This window comes from Coptis chinensis, chromosome 2, assembly GCF_015680905.1.
Source record: "Coptis chinensis isolate HL-2020 chromosome 2, ASM1568090v1, whole genome shotgun sequence".
NCBI classification, from domain to species: Eukaryota; Viridiplantae; Streptophyta; class Magnoliopsida; order Ranunculales; family Ranunculaceae; genus Coptis; species Coptis chinensis.
In genome coordinates, this window is record NC_141457.1 from 14,116,520 (window position 1) to 14,128,612 (window position 12,093).

Here is a 12,093-nt window from a genome sequence, read left to right on the forward strand (position 1 = left end):
CCACAAAATCCGGAGGCTTTGACTCTATTCAATGTACCTAAAAACTAGGGATAAGGATCCAGATTCAGAGATTCTCTAGGTTTTCGGGTGGTTACATATTGAAGAGTTTTTCTTCAATAGAACTACATTGAAAGCTCTATACGCGTTAGACTTTCAGAGACTTGATCCCTATGGGGTATGTAGGCAGCCACCAAATTAAAAAGTGGTTCAGTCTCAACATTAAAACAAACCAATTCACCATCACTTTAAATATTCTGTGCGTCATTCTGTGGGTTGCGATATTTGGAAGGTCAGTTTCTCAACACTGTCTTGGTAGATATGTAGTTTACAGTTTTTTGCCCCGACATCTTTTGGCGCCGTCTGTGGGGAGAACCCACGACCACGTTTTTACCTTTTATTGAATATCACGATCAATGGCTGTTGGTAGATCCAAAAGAAATCAAAAGTTGGTTGACACTAGTTAGGCTCCAGAAATTGCACAAAACTTTCCTCCTAATGTTCAAATAGCATAGCACACAGTTGTTGACGAGGTTCATGCTCATCATCAACATGCGAGTCAAATTCCCCCACAGAATCTAGAAGCTCAACATGAAGAAGAAGATTTGGTGGAGAACCTGCTAATTACTGTTCCAGCAGGGGAACAAGATGCAACTAGGGATACTCAAGTCGTCACACACAGAGACAGATTTGCATCTACTAGGGCAAGACCTTCGATGCTACCTCAGTGTCTGCAACAACGCCTTGGGCCTAGGTCGGGTGCTTTTTCCACCAAATCTGGACCATCCATATTGCCTAGGCGTTTGCAAGAACGCCTTAGGCCTGAATCGGGTCCTCAGAATCTGAGCCACGATGCTCACCCATCCGATGAAGAAACTTTAATGCTTATGACTTTATGTTGCTCAGGCTGACCAGAGAAAATGATAAGCTTAGGAGAAATGACGACAAAAGGCCTAGGGAAGAAAACTCTCAGCAGGAATCTTCCGTACCAAGGGAGAGCAGGTATCCAAAGAGGAGGCATCATCCAAGGAGCCACGCCTCCAGCCGCACCCAAAACCACATAATCAGATTCCATAATTCTGTGGGTGGTTACCATGGAAGCCACAGAACCGAAGCCTGCCATAATTCTGTGGGTGGTTACACTGGAGCCAGAGAGCGAAACCACCGCATGGTTGAGACGAATTCCAGGCGATATAGGCACGACTCTGTTGATCCAGGCTGGAGCCCTGAAAGGAGAAATTGTACCCACAGAGTATCTGGTGTGGGCAGATAGATATGCTACTGTTGAGGAAGATTTGAAATTTCAGAAACTTTAACATCACTGCGTGCGACTTCAGCAAAACTCTAGGCCTAATTAATTGTTTATGTCGAAGGCGTCATTCTAGTCGGAACAAAACAATTATTTACCTTGTTCTTCATAATCATCTGACAACATTGGATTATCTTTGGAGGTTCAAACAAGAGCGTCCGCCTCAGCATGCTCAATTTCTGAGGGTTGAAGTCTGATAATCAAGCTCAGCATGCTCGACATAAAACATTATGTTGTCTACACCAAGATGTTGTGATCATCACAACATGGTTCACATCCTATAGCTAATAAGCTACTTCTATCATTGATTTCAATTGTGATTCAATAAAGAAATGATCCATCAAAATTAGTCTATATTACACAATTGACTTTGTTCTAGTGGACTGCATCTCCAACTATATCTAGCCAATCTCAAGTTCTCATATCAACATGCTTCCAAATTTTCCATACATAAGGGGCATTTCAGCGTTATTGGGGGCGTCTACAGTGCATCAGTTACAACAAATAAAGCAAGTGGAGAAGCCAGTTTAAGGCCCACGATGATGAGATCAACCTCAGTACAATTTATTTTGGGGCACGTAGGGATATCAGAACTAGAATATTTTGGATATACCATTTTAGCATATCAAAAACAATGTTGGGGGCGTCAAAGCCTCAACACTTGTAGCAATTAATCCAGGAAAGTCTAGGCATGTTATTATTATAAATTCTTTGCCATAGTTGAATTAATATCTGAAGTATTTCTAAGCTTTTGAAGTTCCACAAGGTTTTCACTTGAGCACCAAAGTTTGTAAAGCAAAGCTAGATTGAACTCAGAAAATCATTCTTATGTGCTCAATCTTCAACCCTAAACCCAGGTTCAAGTGCTCAGTACGCCTGGTCAAGTTAGAATTGGTGAACTACATACCTCCTACTTGCTACTATACAATTCAAGTTCAAGCGTTTAGCGCACTTGGTTAAAATGGGGATAGTGGCTAATCCCCTTCCATTTATTCTGAAATCCAAGTTTTGCCACTCAACGTGGTTGGTCAAGTTTAATGTCGTAATCAAATTCCCCTAGTAAAAATCCAGGTTCTAATGTTTAGCATGCCTGGTCAAGTAAGGAGCCTCACCTTTCTTGTTAAAATCCAAGTTCAAGCGCTTAGCGCGCTTGGTTGAGTTTGGTGTTCTTCCAACTCAAATTCTATAATCCAAGTGAATGACGTTGACCCTATGGCCTAGTACAGACTTGAGCGATCCTCCTGTCTGTGAAAACCCTTGGCATCGACTGGGGCAAGTGATGAGGCAAGTGCTGCGAGTGCGTCAGGCTTGAAAAATGTCTCGTACGACTAAAGTATCGGGTCCAGGTATATAGCTTTGATCTTCTTGCCTGGCTTTGGCGTGAAACACAAATCCCCAAAGTTTAAAAAGCCAACATATAGAAGCGCACTGTGCGTTGGTCCGAGTAAATGGCGTCGACCCTCTGGCTCGGTCCTATTTGTGAACTGGGTAACTCCAAACTTTTAAGACTTCAAAAACCCAAGTGCTTGATGCAATCTATCCCTTGGAGGCACCGCCAAGTTTGGATAGAGAACATTGCTTAGTACGGTTGTATGGCATTGACCCTCTAAACAAATGACAATATGCATAGAATCAGACTATGTGCGTTAACGTCATATCTGAGCTTCACAGCAAAAAAGCTCAGCCCAGGTATGCTTCAGGCTAACTGGGATAATCTTTTCCGAAAATGTCTATAATAACACCTACAATGGTTAAACTATATAGACTTATTTTATCTGAGCATTACTACAAAATTGCTCAATCCGATTACACTTCAATCGGGTTATTCTTTAGCTACAATTCACTGTCATTCAGTATATATAATCTGAGCATAACAACATGCTCAGCCCGGTTGCATCTATTCAACCGAATTATTCTAGAAATGGAATATTGGTGAATTGCCAAACGTAGATTCCTTATCGATTCTATTTCTATTTACATTATGTTGGTGAAAAGACTTAACTTTACCAGTATACACAAAATAAACTTTCTTATTCAACACTACATGTGAATCGTATCCACATGCAGTGTTGGGGGGTGGTAGTATATAACTTTGCTAATATTCATGCCAATACTTTTCAAGTTCTATTTTATTATCAAGCCGTTATTGATGATTTTTCATTTCAGAAAAGTCCATGGCTTCGCCTTATAGGCAACATCATAGTAGTTCAAGATATAACTACAGTGCAGGAGCCTTTGAAATATCGGGACTATAAACGGAAGATACATAATAAGAAAAGCAAGATGTCATGCTGGCTAGTTTGTAACACGATTCGTGAGCAGGCGCAACTCCTCAACTAGATGCCAATTTTCCTGCACCACACGACCTGCATTCTCCTCACTTAGACGACGGTCACTCTCCATAGCTTGTACAACCTTTTGGGATTCCCTGAGCCTATTAGCTAAAGTAATCAGCTCTAAGTCTTTAGATGCAATCATCTCATCATGAGCAGTTAGTGTTTCTCTAAGTCGATGACATTCCTCCAACAAAGTGGTAACATTTTCCCGTGAGCGTTGAAGCTCTAGCTCCGCCTCGGCACAAGCCTCACGAAAAAGGGTGGAAGACTTAATCAAGACCTCCTCAGCATGCTGAAAAGATAGTGAAAATGGTATCGAACCGGAACAAGGGTCCTTTCTAACTTTTTTAGCAGAGCAATTATCTACATAATTGTTTCTCACTTTGTGGTTACCGGTAGGGGTGTGCAAAAATCCGATAAAACTGATAGAACCAATCGACCCGACCCGACCCGTGCCATTCGGTTCGGTTATCTGCATAATAACGGTTCGGTTCGGTTTCAAATATAGCAAAACCGAATAGATCGGTTCAGTCCTCGATTAATATTTGTGAGAATCGATAATAACTGACCCGACCCGCTACCTATTAAAACATTAGAATATTTATACTCAATTTGAAGTAAAAGTAGATCTCGATTGGATTATTCTTTTTTTAAATCAAGTGGGCCCTTCTCATTGACCAAAATGTCTCCATTATTTATAAATCAAGTGGTGGACTGGTGGTCCCTTTCTCATTTTTATCAAAACCATATTACACCAACACCACACGTCCACACCATTACAAACACAAACAAAGAAACAATCAAAACATACATTTAAACCATTTAATATAAACAATCCCTAGGATCTGTACCCATTATCACTATGACACTATCACTTTTCATATCTAAAATTAAGCTTTCCTTACTTTCCATAGCAGCACGAGATTTAATAAACTTGGGTTGTTTTGGTTTCACAGCAACAACCTTCTTACTCATCTTCGCAGGTGTCCCAACTTTCTTCACCTTCTTCTCAGTAACAGTAGGAACATAAGCCATTGCCTTTGAAACATCCCACTTCTTTGCAGGTTCTACTGCTTTCACATCAAGCTTTGAAGCAACCTTGCATTTCTTAGCAGCATTAGATAACTTGAATGAAGTTTTGACCCTGATTAGTGTTCCTTTGACAACATTATTCTTCAAGTGAACAGCCAACAACTTCTTGAAATTTGCTAGTAGAACTTCTCTTGTTTCTCTTCCTCGGTTAAACTGTAAGATAGCCGGTTTGGATCGGGTATCAGTTAGCTGGTAAATTGGTCGGGTCAATTTTGGTTTGGTTAAGTCATGGGCAATGGTTCGGTTCGGTTACTGCTATACATAAACTGACAGGGTCGGTTCGGTGGTCGGTTTTTACCCAAATCCGACCCGAACCGACCTGTGCACACCCCTAGTTACCGGAGTGACCAGAGACATGGACAGAGTGAGTCAACTGTACATCATCCACAACATCAGAAATCCAAGTATCTGTTAAAGAAAGAACTAAATTGAGCTGCAGAACAAAGAAAACTATGGAAGAAGAAAATAATTTCTTAAGGAGCTCACCTGAGAAATTATTTGGAATATCCGTTCCGTGACCTACCCAGCCTCAAACTCTGTGGACTAGTGTATGCCATGTTAAGTAATAAGTAGGGGGATGTATAAACTTCCTATCCAAAGAGACAAAGTAAACTATGAAGAAAGGAATGTCCTTCAAAATCCTTTTCTTAGGCCTGAGCATAAGATGCATCTCCATTGTTCCAAGTCTGGTGTCATAAGACTGGCGGATATAGCGAACTGGGCTCGTTACTAAATTGAATAAGATCATCATCTGCCCAGGGTAAGCCCTTACTAATTTAGCAATCTGGACATCACCTTCCCCAAGGGAAGTCTCAAACCGTACTGTAGTTAAGCATAGGAAACAACTATTTCATTTCCAGCCACCGGAATTGCCAAGTCATCATGCTTATGTATAACAACACTCTCAGGTATATCATTGCTGACATGCTTGTTCGAAAGCAACGCTTTCAAATTATTTTTCTCTTCTCTGCTACGTGGCTGCTCCGCATGACAGAGAGGGGGAGATGTGTGGACCCTCATAAATGGTCCACATGACATTATCTAATCCTCTTATTTAGTGTCCTCGTTGGATCGATTGTGTGCAATGGGAGATCCAGCTCAATGGAATGCTCAACAACACAGCGTCTCAATGGACCAGCTGGGCATGTTCTCTGGAAATGGCATCCAGACTAGACCCTTTATATCTGCAGGCTTAGCCCGGGTTCGTAGCCAGGGCACAGAATGCCCAGCATCACAACGTCTTTATGGACCAGCTAGGCATGTTCTCTGGACATGGCACCCAGACTGGATCCGTCATATCTTCAGGCTTAGCCCTGGTTCGTAGCCAGGGCACAACATGGCATGTGGGCCAAGCCTCACTGTAAGCCCGTAATTAGCTAAACACAAGGCCCAGCCGGATCCCATAGAACCTGGATGCTTTGACTATATTCAATGTACCTAAAAACTAAAGATAAGGATCCAGATTCAGAGATTCTCTAGGTTTCGGGTGGTTACATATTGAAGAGTTTTTCAGCAACAGAACTACATTGAAAGCTCTATACTTCGTAGGCTTTCAGTGACTTGATCCCTCTGGGGTATGTAGGCAGCAACCGAACTAAAAAGTGGTTCAGTCTCAAACATCCAAACAAACCATCCCATTACAATCATTATCATTCAATTGTGTGTGTCATTCTATGGGTTGTGATATTCAGAAGGTAGATTTTTAAGAGTGTCTGGGTAGATCTGTTTTGCTTTAGTTTTTGCCCCGACACTATTTTATTGTGGTTTGGTGCCATAACTCACCAAACCATTGGAGTTAGCCTAAAGTTAAAAGAACATAAAGCTAGAAAGACCAAAATATAGCTTTTTGAGAAGACAAAAAATTGCTTCTTATGTAGCCTACTAGTTAATGCCCATGCCTTTGGCACGGATTTCATAAAGTGGCATTCTGGATAGATTGATTCAAAATTACATATGTATTTAGTGTAATGGAAATGGAGATTTGAGAAGTAGGCAACTCGAAAAGTATAATGCGTTAATAAATAACAACTTATTTAGTAATGAGTAGTTTTCTTTTAACATTTTTGTCACTAACTTATTGAAAGCATTTGGAAATAGGTGAATATAACGTATAACATTTTTAGTAAGGAAAACACAGGTAATTGGATAACATAATAATTTTAAAAAAATTCTTGGAACGTAGTTGTTGGCAAATTGTTCATTAAGTTGAAGTCGATGTAATAAGGTTATTTGGTTAAACGGCTTAATAGAGAAATGCATAATTTAGGACTGAGATGAACTTCATCCATATAAGGTTACGGTTGTGAAATGGTAGAATTACTATGAAATCCATAAATCACTTTGAAATCAGACAAATTGCAGAGCTTATATCAACTATCAAGTAGGTCAGTTCCTCTGATTATTTCTCTAAATACAGGAGCTCTATGCTTTCAAAATTTTCCATCAATGCACTTCTAGAAGCTTGGAGATGCCAAGAACATTATTGCTGACTTATTATAATTTATTTGTATACATAAATCTCTTGGAATTTGAATACACTAAGTTTTTTTTATGTTAATTTGATCTGCTGCTATCATACTAATATCTAAACCTTTAAACTCTAGTAAGTATAATATATCTAGCATCTCGACTACCACAAAAAGATAAAGTCAGTAGTTCCATTGTTTTTCCTTAATAAGAACTCCACGCCCAATTCTATTTGTAATCATTTAACTATTCTGCATTCAACTTCCGAGTTTCTTCAAGCAATCTGACCTAGTTGCATTAAATATTGGTTGTCTTGATATGCTTAAATTGTATATATACGAACCCAGTCATCCTATTATGTTCCTTGTTTGCCAAAGTTCCAGGTATCTCCTTTAGAGCTTTATGGACTTTCATCTTCTAAAGAGTATTAGAACACGCACTTGTAGCGCATTCTAAATGTTGTACACGATAGCACAGACCAATGCCCTAATTGTGTCAGATTTTGCATCATTATTTTTGGTACTCATAATCCAATACCGCTCAAAGTTAGTGTGGTAACAATGCTTCTAGAATAGCAACTTGCTAATTGCTTTCAAGATCGACCATCCTAAATTAAGACAATAAGCAAAATAGTCCAAGAGCAATCACTTACTAAAATTAAATGAGAGGGGGAAAAAATAGCAAAGAAAGATTCGCATACAAACACTTCATTTCCAAAATACGATCATTAAAAAAAAGGCATTGTGCATAATGAATGGCATGTCATTTCCAAAAAAAGACAGCTCAATGAAAAGAATGTAATCCTTTTATATTCAATAGAAGATCCAAAACTGGGACATCTTCTGTATACAATTGAAGAATCTGGAAAGTTGTTCTCAAACATTATTCCCAATAACACAATAGGTTATATAATCCTACGAACAGGATTTATAGAAAGCGGAGAATATAAAGAACATATATTAGAGACTTCAATTTCTATGCAAAAAATAACGGATTACCAATGTAAAGTGAGATGGAGTGGCTTTCTTGAATTGTGTTCACTTGTAAGTTGCCTTACCCAGAGTTCATTGTTGCTCTTTAGCTGCATGATCAGTCAACCACAAATAAAAATGAGAAAACTGAACAACAATCATTAGCAATGTACTGGAATTGAATTTCGCTTTATATTTGAATCAAACACATCTTTTAGTTCTTATTAACATTGTGGCACACACCAAGTGGCTAGAACTGAATTCACGACTAAAATGGAATTGAACCCACTAAGATTTGATTGGGTTTGCCGTCTTACCGTCATAGCTGGTCAATCTCCAAACAAATTGTCACGTATCATAAAACTCGTCTCTCGAATAGTGTATTCATGGCAATTAATTTTGCTTTGCTTATTTCATTGAGCAATAGAAGACCTGCAGAGAAACCCTGAAATTGGACACTGTTAAGAAGAGAACACAATTGATAAACTGTCATACCTTGGTAAACGGCTATGCTTTTAATGTTGCACCTTTTTTTTTCCTTTGTTTGTTATTTAACTTGTATGAAGAGATAAATACAGTATAAGTACCAAGATGACCATTGTCGTTAATACAAAGCACATAAAAATATTTTTTAATAAAACACAGTCGCCATCAATAATATATATTAAAGGAAAAAATGACAATCCATATGGTTTCATGCATTTGCTGTACAAATTTCAAGAGAGGAAGAGATTCAACCGCACAAACAAATTGCATATTCAATCGAGTTGAGTTAATAACTAATATAAATCCATCCAATACCCCTTAGTAATTATCGTATTTTAACTACACACATTAAGCCATTGACATGTCCTACATATTATGTGATGCTACTTTGCGTGTAATACTCCACCTTAAAAATATTTCTCATTTGAGCGTGCAGACAATGTCTAAAACCTATAGTGTACATAATTACCTATAATTCAGGAGAAGTCCCAAATCAAGCTATTTCCACATCTCATGGCATCATCTTCTAATAGAAATCTTTCCAAGCCTTACTGGTGTTCGGTATAACCAATTCCCAACTGCATACTAAGAAACAACCCTACTAAAGGTTTAAGAAGATGCACGATACGCATTGTGAGATGACTCGTGAACAAATATATAGCGTTCTTGGATAAATGCAGGCACGACATCATTCGAAGAGAAGAAGAATAGACACACTGTGAAGATGAAGAAGCTGGGCCTATCAGTGATTCCTTGCAAGTTCTGTTCAGGGTGGGTGAACATGGTGGCCATCATGATGCCCATTACTGTGAGGACCATTTGCCTTGAGAGAAATAGCTCTGGGGTACGTCGAATATTGGTGAAGTTGCGCCGCATTAGATCCCCAATCTCAGTGAAGAATGAATTGGCAAATTTTGGTCAAAGGTCGGTATGAGTCATTGAAGTAATGGCTACCTTCGGAGTTTGGTAGTCATCCTCATTAACAGTGTAGCCACTGCTGCGAGGTGTTGGAGTGCCTTGGAGTATGTCGTTTGAGTAAATGTAGGATACAGGAGATTCACTGCATCAAAGAAATAGGAATAAAACAGGATACGTATTCCTTAAAACTCCCATAATATGCTAGAAAATGAGTTGTAATGTATGAGATGTGTATTGTGCCGCATCAGAGGGGATGCTCTATATCTATTTTATCATAGTAAAGCTAAGAGAGAAAAAGGAGATGTTTTAATGTGACACACTGATATAGTAGCGTGTCTACACTATAACCCACCGCACATTCTTCTCTCATTTTGCAACCTCCAGTCTTTAGCATACACCGCGAGCAAGCAGTGATGATGTATATTCTGTGTTGATTTATTCAATTTGAAGATAAAGACATTAGATAAGAATGTTACTGTACGTGCCAACCACATTAAATGAAGTACTTACCTAGGATCAGTCCGTTGCCTAGAAGGTGTAAACCTTAGTGTCTCCATTACCACACTCTGACCAGGAGTTCATAATTTCGATGCTCCCCAAGGATTCCTGAGACTGTGATCCCAGTCATTAGTACCCCTGTGTCTACCAGTGCCAATTGACAGAGGGAGGCGCTTACCGCCAGCAGTAGTTCCCTTACCCCGGTGCACATCTTCATGTCCCTTGGCAGGTTGTGGTGTTGGGCAAACTGAGGATATTGACATGTCTTCATCAGAAATTGGTGGTGGCTTCATTCCCGTAAGAGCAAAATCAGCAAGTGCCTCAACACTAAGCTCAGACTGATCATACTCCTGTATCACATCTATAAGGTACTCAATTGAGTTTTCTCCTTTTGGTACTTTCCTCCCCATGCGTCCAAGGTGAAGTGCCCAAAAGTGAAATCATTACACCATTCAAATAATCCACCTCACACTTTCAACTTTCAAGACGTCGACGTACACCTTAACCATTGTCGTATTTGTTTCACACACAAAATCTACTGCCAAGAAAAATCTAAATATTTTATTTAGATAAGAAAAATCTTTCCAATAACAGACAATAACACCACAATAATTAGATGACTAAATAGTAAAAAAGAAGACAATGAGAGGCTTGAATACTGACGAATAAGAGGTTGAACTTTCCTAAAAAATCAGACCAAGAAAACCCAATTTGAACAATTCTCCAAACCAAAGAAAATCATTAAATATCATAAAAATTTAAATCATGAATTACAGTTATCATATATCATTACAAAAACTCGAATTAAGGCTACCAATAATAAAAAACAACCTGAACAAATTCATTTTCTTTAATTTTCCTTTACCTTGATTGAATGGATGGAATTTGTTCTAATGAGAGAACTCAATTTGAAGAGAGAGAGAGAGAATGATGGCTGATATATATATATATATATATATATATATATATATATATATATATATATATATATATATGGGTTTGTCTAGGGTGCCACTCTTAGAGTGCCACCCTTATCTCACTCTCCTCTTGAGCCGTCGGATCCGACCTCCTAGATCTGAAGATCTAATTTACTCATAAAACCGATATTTCAAAATTTTGGTGTATTTCAAAATAAAAAAAAACGAAAATAACAAAAATTTCGGTGTTTTTTCTTCTTCTTCTCTGAGAAATCAAGTTCTCTCTCTCTCGGCAATCCTTCTCAACTTCTCAAAAAAAGAAAAAAAAAAAACAGATCTACCAAAAAAAAAAGAGGGATCGACTATTATTAAAACCCAATTCCTTAGCCATTAATCCACCACCGAGCTCTCGAACTTCACTCGCCTCGAAGTTCCAATTAAGGTATGCTTCCATTAACACACTTTATTCTCACTCACTTCACTCACTCACCAAACTCGTTATGTTGTGTTGTGCATTCGGTTCCTATTTTCGTTGTCTTTGTTTTTAATTTTTCGCTTTGTTAACCTGTATAGTCTCTACTTCTAAGTAGCGAGACATTCCTTCAAGTTATGAATTGACCCAATACGCTGGGGTTTGTTATGTAGGTGGTAATGTATCGTGTGTGTGATGGTAATGTGGTATAATCGTATGGCTAGCTCATATATATTCATGTATGAAGAATATACAACTTTGAGTGCCTTGGAATATTTTCTAGGCTCGTCGGTTTAAATCTCAAATTTAGTTTTCATACCGCTTTTGTAAAACGAAAAAAAAGAAAAATGGTGGCTGCCATTAGCATATTAGTATATCTTGTTTTGAACTCGTCGAGTTCGGTGAACTCGTCGAAGTTTTGAACTCTTTTCGAGTTCGAACTAACTCGTCGTATTCTTCATGCCGTGATTCTCGTCGAAGTTTTGAACTCGATAGAGTTCGGTCGAGTTTTGAACTCGTCAGTATTCTTCATGCCGTGATTCTCGTCGAGTTTTGAACTCGTCGAGTTTTAAATTCTGTCGAGTTCTAAATTCGTCGAGTTCGGTGAATTCTATCGAGTTTTGAATTACAT

The 12,093-nt window shown here is 38.6% G+C and overlaps 2 long non-coding RNA genes across 2 annotated transcripts; both read right to left on the minus strand.

The window, feature by feature from the left end:
* Nucleotides 1–4,253: 4,253 nt before the first annotated feature.
* On the minus strand, nt 4,254–6,607 carry LOC147515008 (uncharacterized). The gene is made up of 2 exons (XR_015213342.1): nt 5,221–6,607; nt 4,254–5,142 (listed from the first exon to the last, which is right to left on the minus strand). It is a non-coding gene; the product is annotated as an uncharacterized LOC147515008 (long non-coding RNA).
* A 1,380-nt stretch (nt 6,608–7,987) lies between these two features.
* On the minus strand, nt 7,988–11,027 carry LOC147515009 (uncharacterized). Its single transcript, XR_015209776.1, has 5 exons — nt 10,939–11,027; nt 10,086–10,608; nt 9,127–9,717; nt 8,489–8,616; nt 7,988–8,281 (listed from the first exon to the last, which is right to left on the minus strand). It is a non-coding gene; the product is annotated as an uncharacterized LOC147515009 (long non-coding RNA).
* Between the last annotated feature and the right edge of the window lie 1,066 nt (nt 11,028–12,093).